The sequence below is a fragment of the Silene latifolia genome, chromosome Y, assembly GCF_048544455.1.
Source record: "Silene latifolia isolate original U9 population chromosome Y, ASM4854445v1, whole genome shotgun sequence".
NCBI classification, from domain to species: Eukaryota; Viridiplantae; Streptophyta; class Magnoliopsida; order Caryophyllales; family Caryophyllaceae; genus Silene; species Silene latifolia.
In genome coordinates this window covers 97,762,954-97,775,277 of record NC_133538.1, presented here as the reverse complement: position 1 = coordinate 97,775,277, position 12,324 = coordinate 97,762,954, and the positions used below count along the sequence as shown (strand labels likewise).

Below are 12,324 nucleotides of genomic sequence, written 5' to 3'. Positions count from 1 at the left end.
TGATCATACAAACATATTTTCAAATTATAAGCAAGCAATTATTGTTGTGATGGATCGAGTTGGTTTATATCTTACAATCCTAGGACGGTTTGGGTCCCGGAGCCGAATCGATTAGATTGTACAACACCTACAAGTCGACTTAATCCTCCGTACTCAACTATATGCATGGTCTAATGAGACTCGAGTTGGTTTATGTTTTAAAAGTATCATTGAAAAGGTAGGTGATGGGTAAAAAATGCAAGGATTGATAGACTCGCATTTTATCAAACATAACATGTGCATAAGTTGAGATCAGAACAAGCAAGCAAATCAACTATGAAAACATATTAAATTAAGCATGAATCATTCCCCATGTTGGTTTCCCCTAATTACCCATTAACCCTAGTTAAGGAAACTACTCACTCATTATCAAGTTTAACATGTTAACAAGGTTGTCAATCACATTAACAAAGCAAAACATGATGAATAATTGAAGATGATTAACAATAATTAAAAAGGGATTAAGAGAATTATACCTACTAATGATTCCAAAATAAAGCAAAGAATAATAGAAGTACTTGATGATTGATTGGGAGGTTGTCAATCTCCCAATAATAACCCAAATAATTTTCAATAACCAAAAATAAAAGATGAACAAAAGAGAGATTAAGTAAATGAGATTTGTATTAATATTTGATTAGAAGTTGATTACTAGATTAAGAACAGATTAGAATTATATAAACTATACTAAGGATTGATAAGAAGAACATGCTTATCTAATTAGACTAATGGGGTATTTATAGTGGGGATTAGGTACACAAATTAGGGTTTACTAAGGGCTTAAATGATGATTAAGTCCTTGAGGAATCGCTCCTCTCAAAAAAGATGCGAATCTCCTTTTTGCCGGTGTTTCATAAATATGCGCATCTTTCATAGAGGGAAGAAAAGGACGTATGGGACTGTAAGGGAATCCGAACGTCCAAGGTATCGGGACGGGCGGATTTCCTGTTGGATGGACAGGCGGCTTGATAGCTGGACGGGCGGATTGTTGTGTAGTTGGACGGGCATCTTGATGGCAAAGACGCTCGGATTCCTAACGTCTTGGACGGGCGTCTTCTTGGTTGGACGGGCGGATTGTGTCAAAGCTTTATTTTCTTCTTTTCTTTTTCCAATAATCCTCCGGGATTTAGTCGGGGATGCAAGGATTTCTTCATCATTGCCCATCTACTATGATATGTACAAAGGCTTTCTAGTCTTGTCTTCTCTTTGATGCTTGGTCATTCGATTCGATCAATTTAGCTCTATTTTGCCATGAAAATGCAAGGTTTGCACTCCTCTCCTACCAAGGGAACAAAACCTCATAGAATATGCAAAACAAAGGACTAAAGATAGTAAATGACCCAAATATGCACTAAAAAGCATAGGAACGAGGCTAATTCGGGGACTAAATATGCTCAAATAATGGTCACATCAAATATCCCAAAACCGAACCTTTGCTCGTCCCGAGTAAAGAGGTGACAAAACTAGGACCGTTATTTAAACTAACTTAATAGGATAGCCGATATGAGACAATTAGCGGGTCTTACTTCGCCCCTTCAACTCACAACAAGACAACCATGAAGTAGGATGCCTTCTTTCAAGGCAAGGTGGGACTTGCCAAAATGGCGACACATCCAATCATTAAAGCACACAAAATCAAGTAATGGATGCATCTACAAAAGAATAGCCACTTTCCTCATCTAAGTGGCGGAAATTATCTATAAGGGAAGCAATTCAAGGGTACACACTCCTTCATAGATGCAATTTCTTCAAACTACTAAGCTTAGAAGAATACCAATAAATCACCTCCAAGTTGTGTCAAGCTAGGGTACCTTTGTCCTCAATCGTTAAATGCTTTTGTCAAGAATAGACTCCCTATGGTGTTAGAAACACTGGAGGATCGCGGAATTCCCCTTCTTGCCTAGACAAGAAGAAGGGTCGTCCCCTCTGTACCATGCACAAAAATGGATACGATGGATAAAGGGATCAATAGAATTTGAGTTTCATTTGGGTGTTTGCTTTTGTTGTTGTTTTTTCCCTCAATTTCTTGTGGCATATAAAATTTGAGAACACTTTCTTTTGCCATTTCTTTTGATTTTTGGCATTTCAATACTTGACAACTTTTCAACTTTTGCATTTTTCTTTTGAACATTTTCAAAGTCACCCCAATTAGTAACGAGGGTGCCTTATATTTGAAGCATAGGAGTTTTCATTTTTGTTACTCCTCTTTTCTTTTGATGCAATTTGCAAACTTTTGCTTTTCTTTTCTTTTCTTGAACTCAAATTTTTGAACAATTTTTGTGCCCATTCCCTTTGATGTCAAAAAGTATGGTAGAACATGGATGAATGATGGTTGCATGGTTTCAAGGGTCACCTGGAATAAACGATAGCCAAGGAGTTATCACACCACAAGGTACTCTTGACTAGGCCTTAATCCATGGGTCAAAGGATACTAGTATGACACAACCTAGGGTGTTTTACAAGTATTCTAACAAGCAAAGTCTTAAGAAGAAAAAGCATCTACTAGGGCCTATGTACACTTGTCAAGCTTCCCAAGTAGACGGTTTCACAAAATTTTTCTAGCATGCAAGCTACATGCCATGATGCAACTAACATTTATACATCCTAATGCATATGATCCTACCAACTAGTATGCCAAATAATCTAAATGCAATTCTAAATTCACATTGTTTATACCACATCAATCAAAATAAAGCCACATAGCCATTAACATAAAGAGGAAAAAAGAGATTGGAAAGACCATACCATGCGGTCTTCAATATCCTCATGTCTCGGATATGGCGTAGTCGATCAATGTGAACAAGGATGAACAAACACAATATATACAAACAATATATACAAGATTACACTACAAAGGAAATGAACATGTTTTTGGTTTTTTCAATTTTTCAAAATTTTCAAAATTTTTTGGATTTTTGAATAAAAGTCAAGTTTGAATTTCCCATCCCCACACTAGTATAGGCATTGTCCTCAATGGCCAATACGATAGGAAATTATGCAAGCATGATGCATGATTTCTAAACTAAACGCAAACTATACTAAGCTAAACTATATGATGCATGGGTTTTTGTTATGGCAGAGAGCGTAATTTAGATTACCTCCCGATGCATATGCATGGACTTCCCCAAACCAAAATAGTAATTATTTCTAACGTCTTGAATTTCGGGGTGGTTCATGCACTCGGAATGCAATGCATGAAACTACAAATTGTCATTTTGGATTTTACATGTGGGAACAATAAAAAGAACACTTTAATGGAGCCAAGGTGTTAGTCCTCCATTCAGAATAAAAGAGGTGCCCTCTTTACCACAATCGACATTAAGCCATTGTTCAACCAAAAGTCTTAGAGCATTGTATGGCTTAGTATATTCCCTTCCTATGTTCAAGGCCGACTCAAGAAGAATAAAATCGAGCTTGGTAAGATGATTAGTTCCATTTCTCGCTATTAAAGTATTCCCAATGACCTTATGCCACACTCTAATGCCCGGATGGTGGACTAATAGAGCACGACAATCATGAAAGCGCACAAATTTCTTTCCGGAAATTGCCTCCCAAAGAGGAGCGGGTCATACTTATCGTGGATTTTTTCATAGTACGGGGTGTCACTAAGGCCTAAAATCTTACTTAATTCACCAAAAGTGATGCGTCTATTGACATTTGCAAGACGAAACTCGATGTGGGTTCTAGTTTCCACCCTTGTAACTTTCAAGGAACTCAAAAATTCCAATGTGAGGGAGGTGTATGTTAATTCCTTCATGGTAAACAATTTACCCAATCCCATAGCCTCAAAGAAAGTTTTGGTTTGTTCAAGAACACCCAACTTTGTCAAAGCATCCTCACAAACGAATTTCGTAGGCATAATGGTCTTCTTAGCAAAGAGAACAAATTTATCCCTATGAGAGTCGGAAGTGAAAATTAGCTCCGGATAATTAAATAATTGCTCAATGACCGGGGTTGTTGATGTTGTAGCTTCCATAGGGGGACCTTGTTGAACCTCCAACCTTGCCTCATGAACTACTAATGCCTTTGACAATTGTTTTCCTTGAAGAGTTTGTTGCCTTTTTGAAAGTGTCTTCTTTGGGGGTGCCTTGTTACCTCCTTTAGTTCTTGCCATTGTTGATTACACCAAATACAGAATGAAATCTTCAATTTTTAGTTATGCCCAAATCAATTTAAGATGAAATAATGTTTCTTTGTATCTTAAAAATCGACTCAAAGGTTGAAGATTTTGGTGTTTGAATGAATTGTTGTTGTAAATGGTGTGATTAATTTTTGTTGTGGGGAAGTTTGGATTTGATTTTGTTGAATTTAGTTGAGGAAATCTTGTTTTTTTGATGTAGAGGATGAGGGCTTTTGGGGTTTTTGGGGTTTTTGGGTTTTGGGTAGTGTTTGAATGAAGAAGAAATGAAAATGAATGAGGGAATAACGTTAATTTTCTAAATAGCAGTAGGGACGAGCGGATTCAGGACTGGGACGCTCGGATTCTGCGCGTTTTGCTTCAGGAAAAGACGCTACAGGACGAGCGTCTTTGTGTAAAGACGAGCGGATTCCTCAATATAAGACGAGCGGATTCTTTGAAAGACGTTCGGATTCTGTGACAGGGTGATACTTTAAAATACAACAACATAAAGACGAGCGTCTTTGCTGTAAGACGAGCGTCTTGTATCAGACGAGCGGATTCTTCACTGGGACGCTTGAATTCTGCGACAGACCATTTCTCTGAATTCCACAGCTCAGCCAGACGAGCATCTGGTGACATAGGACGCTCGGATTCCGCTAGACGAGCGGATTCCCCACTGGGACGCTCGGATTCCTCCTTGTCCACACGGATTCAGGTCCATCCGTGGGTACTGCTTAACCCGTATCATTTTCATTCTTCAATTCTCGTATTCTTCATTGTAAGGGCACTACAAAGGCATTAATAACCTAGGCAATTGCTATCCCCACACTAAGTCAAAGCACTACACATCAATAAAATCATAAGTCCCTCCCTCACTTCTCTCAAAATGATGAATATCTTGATCAAGGCACAAAAATATAAATCCAAAAATGACAAAAATGCAATGTAAAAATTGAAATGCAAGTTAGGGAGTTAGAATATTTACAAATGGTGGTTTGGAGAGGACTCCACCAAACTCTCATCCAATGTGAGATGTGAAGGGGGAATGTTCAAGGTGTTGTTGATGTTACTCAACACCTTGAAGAAGTAGTCGAAAGCTTGTTCATTGTCATGATAGAGGTCCTCAATAGACCTTTGCACTTATTGTTCTCCATTATGGTCTTGGTTCATAGCATTACCAATGTAGGGATTGAATATCCCTTCGAACTCATCATCCCAAAGACCACAAACTTCGTCTACTTGATCATTAAAAATCTCTTGAGTTGATAGAGACAACTCTCCTTCTTTCTTGTTTTGGCCAATGAGGCCATCTTCTTCACTTGTCATGGGTGAGCTTTTCAAGATTTCTTTGTTGCTATTCTCTTGCTCTTTGAATGGAGCATCATCAACTTTTTTTCCATTGGAATTCCGACTTCTTCCTATCATCCTTCCAGCTATTGTGATCAACCATAAAGCATGGTTCATGCAAACGGGGAGCTCTCATGGTCTTGTCAAGATTGAAAGTTATGCTCTCATCTCCCACTTCTAGAGTAAGCTCTCCGTGCTTCACATCTATCACCGCACCCGCGGTGTGCAAGAAAGGTCTACCTAGAATGATCGGAATATTGGAGTCTTCTTCCATGTCAACGATGACAAAGTCCACCAGGATGAAAAATTTCCCAACTCTCACGGGAACATCTTCCCATATCCCTAACGGTGTCTTCATCGATCTATCGGCCATTTGGATTGTGATGTTGGTACATTTAAGCTCTCCCATCCCTAATCTTTTACTAACCGAATACGACATAACACTCACGCTTGCTCCTAGATCACACAAAGCCTTGTTGATCGTGGTGTCGCCAATGGTACACGGTATTGAGAAGCTTCCCAGGTCTTTAAGTTTCGGAGGCGAACTCCCTTGAACTCCCTTGAAGGATTGCACTCCCATCCGGATCGACTTCTTTTTCGTAAGGATGTCCTTCATGTACTTTGCATAGGCCGGCACGTGATAGATTAATTCCGTGAAAGGAATCAAGACTTCCAAATCCTTCACAATTTCCATAAATTTTCCAAGTTGGTCATCGAACTTAGGCTTAGCTCGACGACTTGGGAATGGGAGTCTAATCATAATGGGCTCCTTCTCCTTGGCCTTTTCTTCATTTTTCTTTGATACTTCTTCTTTTGTTGATTCTCCTTCCTTGGAGTTTTTCACAACTTCTTCTTTGTCACTAGCTTCCACAACTTCATCCTCAACTTGCTTCTTTGGTCCTTCATACCTCGTACAACTCCTCAAGTGAATGGCACTAACCATTTCATGTCTTTGGGGATTACTTTGAGGTGGTAATTGCCTCTTTTGTCTTTGAGAACTTGAAGATGCTAGTTGGGTCAATTGAGTTTCCAACATTTTTGTGTGGGCTAGGATGTTGTTGATGGTGATTACTTTTGCTTGACTATCCCTTTAGCATTTGAGTGAAAAACTCTTGTTGATTCTTTTGCATTTGGAGGACCGCTTTTTGAACATCAAAACCTTGGTCATTTTGTTGATTGTATGGAGTTTGATTTTGGTAACCTTGATTTTGGTTGAAAAAGGGTCTTTGATTTTGGTTTCTCATGGGAGGTGGGGTATATGTTGGTTGAGGGTTTTGAACATTTTGGCTTTTGTATGAGAGATTTGGGTGGAATTTGGTGTTTTCATTGTAATAATTGGAATAAGGGGTACCACTCTTGTATGCTTGAAAAGCATTCACTGGTTCATTTGTTCCCCTACATTCTCTTTGGTCATGTCCCAAAGTTCCACAATTCTCACATATCCCACTTGGGATTGATGAAGATGCTACCATGGCATTAACATGATGCTTTGGTGATTTTGAGGCTTCTTCAAGTTTAGCCACAGCCTTCTCAAACTTCAAGTTTATGGTATCAATAAGAGCACTAAGTTGACCACTCAATTTAGTAATAGAGTCCACTTCATGCTTTCCTCCTCTAGTAGCCTTGCGAGGTCTACTATATTGTGAGTTATGGACCGCCATTTCCTCAATCTTGTTCCATGTTTGATTATCGTCAACTTCGGTGAACATACCATTTGATCCCATGTTGAGAATGTTTCTTGAGTCTTCATAAAGACCATTCCAAAATTGTTGTACCAAGAACCACTCGCTAAGTCCATGATGAGGACATGAGCGACAAATTCCTTTGAATCGCTCCCAAGCTTCATACAAAGATTCTTCATCCCTTTGCTTAAAACCCGTAATTTGAGCTCTTAGCATGTTAGTCTTTTCCGGAGGGTAGAATTTTTTGTAGAAAGCAAGAGCCAACTTCTTCCAAGAGTCAATTCCAAGAGTAGCTTTATCAAGGCCTTTCAACCATTGTTTTGCGGTGCCGATTAGAGGTAAAGGAAATAAGACCCATCGAATTTGGTCTTGAGTCACACCGATTTGTGAGATCGCATCACAATAGTCACAAAAAGTTTCCATGTGAGAGTGAGGGTTTTCACTAGGCATCCCCCCAAATTGGCTTCTTTCGACTAATTGGATAAATGCGGATTTTGCAATGAAATTTCCGGTTAAGTGTTGTGGTGTGGGAGTACCATTGGGTAGGTTCTCCTCGTTTGGTACGGAATGTGATGAAAATTTAGGCATTGTGGGTTGATTTTGTGTTGGGTTCTCCTCACCTTCTTTTGCAAAAGGGTTGACGAACTCAATAGTGTTTGGTTGAATATCTACAACCTCACCAATACCTCTCAAAGTACCTCTAGCAAGTCTTCTATTGTTTGTCAAAGTCCTTTCAATTTCGTGATCAATGGGTAACAAGTTACCTTGTGATCTTCTAGACATGAAAAATATCAAACAACTTGAAAACAATTAGAACAAATCTTGAGGAGTTTACTTCCCCAAGGCAAAGAAAGACACAACTAATAACAATCTAAGAAAATCAAATCAAGTTAACACCGACCCCGGCAACGACGCCATTTTTGGTCGGTTTTACTCACTTGGAGCTTTACTTTTCGGTTACTTGTCGTTAAGAGCACCTAGACCAAAACAATATTTATAACTTCACAAACAACTCTACTATTAGTAAAGAGGCAAGTAAAGGTCGGATCCCACGGGACGGGTATTGATGTAGGATTTTCAATTACAAGTAGAGGTGTCTAGGGGTGTCACGATTTGGGGTTGAGATGAGAAGATCACTAAACTAATAACAATAAAAGTAAACAAGCAAAATGATTTAAAAAGGGATGTAAACAATTGATTAAAATCACTAGGGTGTCATGGGGTCATAGGGGATTCATGGGAATTGATCATACAAACATATTCTCAAATTATAAGCAAGCAATTATTGTTGTGATGGATCGAGTTGGTTTATATCTTACAATCCTAGGAAGGTTTGGGTCCTCGAGCCGAATTGATTAGATTGTACAACACCTACAAGTCGACTTAATCCTCCCTACTAAACTATATGCATGGTCTAATGAGACTCGAGTTGGTTTATGTCTTACATGTATCACTGAAAAGGTAGGTGATGGGTAAAAAATGCAAGGATTCATAGGCTCGCATTTCATCAAACATAACATGTGCATAAGTTGAGATCACAACAAGCTAGCAAATAAACTATGAAAACATTTTAAATTAAGCATGAATCATTCCCCATGTTGGTTTTCCCTAATTACCCATTAACCCTAGTTAAGGAAACTACTCACTCATTATCAAGTTTAACATGTTAACAAGGTTGTCAATCACATTAACAAAGCAAAACATGATGAATAAATGAAGATGATTAACAATAATTAAAAAGGGATTAAGAGAATTATACCTACTAATGACTCCAAAATAAAGCAAAGAATAATAGAAGTACTTGATGATTGATTGAAAGGTTGTCAATCTCCCAATAATAACCCAAATAATCTTCAATTACCCAAAATAAAAGATGAACAAAAGAGAGATTAAGTAAATGAGATTTGTATTAATATTTGATTAGAAGTTGATTACAAGATTAAGAAGAGATTAGAATGATATAAACTATACTAAGGATTGATAAGAAGAACATGCTTATCTAATTAGACTAATGGGGTATTTATAGTGGGGAATAGGTACACAAATTTGGGTTTACTAAGGGCTTAAATGACGATTAAGTTCTTGAGGAATCGCTCCTCTCAGAAAAGATGCGAGTCTCCTTTTTGTCGGTATTTCATAAATATGCGCATCTTTCATGGAGGGAAGAAAAGGACGTATGGAACTGTAAGGGAATCCGAGCGTCCAAGGTGTCGGGACGGGCGGATTTCCTGCTGGATGGACGGGCGGCTTGATAGCTGGACGGGCGGATTGTTGTGTAGTTGGACGGGCGTCTTGATGGCAAAGACGCTCGGATTCCTCACATCTTGGACGGGCGTCTTCTTGGTTGGACGGGCGGATTGTGTCACAGCTTTCTTTTCTTCTTTTCTTCTTCCAATAATCCTCCGGGATTTAGTCGGAGATGGAAGGATTTCTTCATCATTGCCCATCTACTATGATATGTATAAAGGCCTTCTTGTCTTGTCTTCTCTTTGATGCTTGGTCATTAGATTCGATCAATTTAGCTCTATTTTGCCATGAAAATGCAAGGTTTACACTTCTCTCCTACCAAGGGAACAAAACCTCAAAGAATATGCAAAACAAAGGACTAAAGATAGTAAATGACCCAAATATGCACTAAAAAGCATAGGAACGAGGCTAATTCGGGGACTAAATATGCTCAAATAATGGTCATATCATATATAATATGGTTTTTTTACCGGAACAACAATCACGTTCTCGTTACGTCTATCCTTTTACTTGCATAGTTGCATTGTTCATAATCTCCCGGTTCGTTATGAAAGTGGAAAGGTTGTAATAAAGGATTTTTCGTGGATGACGTGACAGCGGTTTCACTGCGGTTAAAAGAGTCCACTCTTTATCAACAAACAGGCGGGGTTTTCAAGGCTTCGCTTTTATCGAGTTTGACGGAGCCAATCCCTATGAAAGTTTTCGTCAGGCAAGAAAACTAGGGGCTACATTTTGGGGAGAAGATGCGGGAAAACTGGATTTCTATTCGGATGCTAGATAACAAGGCCCTTATCCCGATATACGACCTGATCTTTGTCGAACTTCATGAAGAATAACCTTCGTCATTAGATTATAATAATTAAATCTTTATTTTAATTTCCAGCAATAAAAGTTGTTTTATTTGTTTTTATTTTTTTTCTAATTAATTGAAGCTTAATTATTTACGTCTTTTTTTGCAAGTTTTCGTTCGCGTATTTAAAAATTAAACAAAGGAACTAAGACGGAATTGAAATAAAAAAATATGGAGTAAAATTTAATAATTAGGAAACAGAGTGCGGATTCCATCGACAATATCAACTAAAACATCTCTTTCACCTTGAACCCAATCCCCGAGTCGTATTCCCATTCCAACGGCACTGTCCCTAACTCGTAATTACGACCGTGTACATACACATACAACACTCTTCCACGGTCATCTTTATTCGTAATCCATAAATATGGGCCTTTTTGTTCATAGTCGGTATTAAACCAGAGACTTGAAGCGTCATTGTTATAATACGCACGCTCCAGTTTGCGAGCTTAACGGAAGCATTCCCGTTCCTCACCGCCGCTAAACTCGATGAGTGCGTAACCCTTGAATGACCCATGATGCGAAAGAGCCGGGTGGATAGCTTGAACAGAATCCAATCCAGCAACCCGAATCACTCCTATTAACCAGTTAAGGTTATACGAGAGTATTCTCTTCCCATTTCCTTCCTCTATGTATGGGAGATTGTGAATGATGCACATCAAAGGTTTGACATACAAAATTCTAGTTTGGGTTACAAAATCTTCAAATGGTTCGAACGATTCGACATCATATTCGAACAACGATACTTCATCAGATGAATCAGGCGACATAATGAATATATAGTTTGCATATATAATTTGATATATTAAAAGAAGAGTGGATTTTTTTGTGACTATTAGAAGTTTAATTAGGGTTCTAATTTATATAGGAGTTTAGAGTTGTATTGGAAGCGATTTATATAAATAAAATATGAATAGTTTCAATGTATTAGAAGGTTAAAGTTTATTGGATAAGGTTTATATTAATAAAATATGAATAGTTTCAATGCATAGGAATTTTACATAATTTAATTATATAACATGACAACGGTTTTAACAAAATCGTGGTCAAAGTATTATATATGAAAACGGTTTACATACAACCGTTGTCAAAATACTACATATAACAACGTTTTTTCTTATCCGTTGTCGAAGTATTATAGAACTACTACGGTTTTTCTAAACCCTTGTACATATTTGAAATTACTAAACTGTTGCATTATTGTTTTAATTTGTTTGATCATCACTATCCATTCACATGCACACATAATTTCATATAAATATGTACCAATACATAGTTTAATTAATCACATGCACCAATTCATAGTTTAATTATTTATCACCTAATTTAATTAAATAATTTACACTTTGAACATTATGTCATCGTCTTCTACACCCGCCGAATCACAATCAAACACCCCCTATGTCCATATATTCCATGTATTATACCCAACCTTCTAATCAAGTATGATGACGATGGTAAGGGTTTTTCTAGAAGTTTAACTTGGATGAGAGATATGCTTCGCCAAGGCGGTTATACGAACGTTAAAAAGGTCCATCTAGCTTGGGCTAAAGATCGGGGTTTTTTTGGTACACAATGATCGAGTTTGAAGATCATGGGAAGAAGCTTGACTCTTTTCGTCAAGCAAGAAAACATCAGGCAAGATGCGAGGATCATGACGCTAGAAAAAATTATTATTATACGTATGATGGGTTACAAGCGCAATATTTATGGATTGCGACCAATCGTGACATTAATCTATTAAGAACATATCGGCATGATATTATCACCGTGCCTGATTCATGGAAGGCAAAACAAGGGCCTCCTAATAATACCCATATTGAACTTCCGATATTTATCTCAATCGCGGGGGAATTACAGGATGATTAAATTTATAATTAATTAATTAATATTAACAAGCATAGACACCATTCAATGTTGAATTATTGAAATCGTATTTTCTTATTATTGTTAGATGTTTTTCTTTGGCATTTATCTAATTAATGAAAATTAGTTTTTAAATTTTTTTTCCAGTCATGTAGTTACTTAATTAAATAGAA

The 12,324-nt window shown here is 37.7% G+C and overlaps 1 non-coding gene across 1 annotated transcript; it reads left to right on the top strand.

The window, feature by feature from the left end:
- The first annotated feature begins 7,297 nt into the window (after nucleotides 1-7,297).
- On the top strand, nucleotides 7,298-7,404 carry LOC141636572 (small nucleolar RNA R71). The gene has a single exon (XR_012541178.1). It is a non-coding gene; the product is annotated as a small nucleolar RNA R71 (small nucleolar RNA).
- Nucleotides 7,405-12,324: the final 4,920 nt, after the last annotated feature.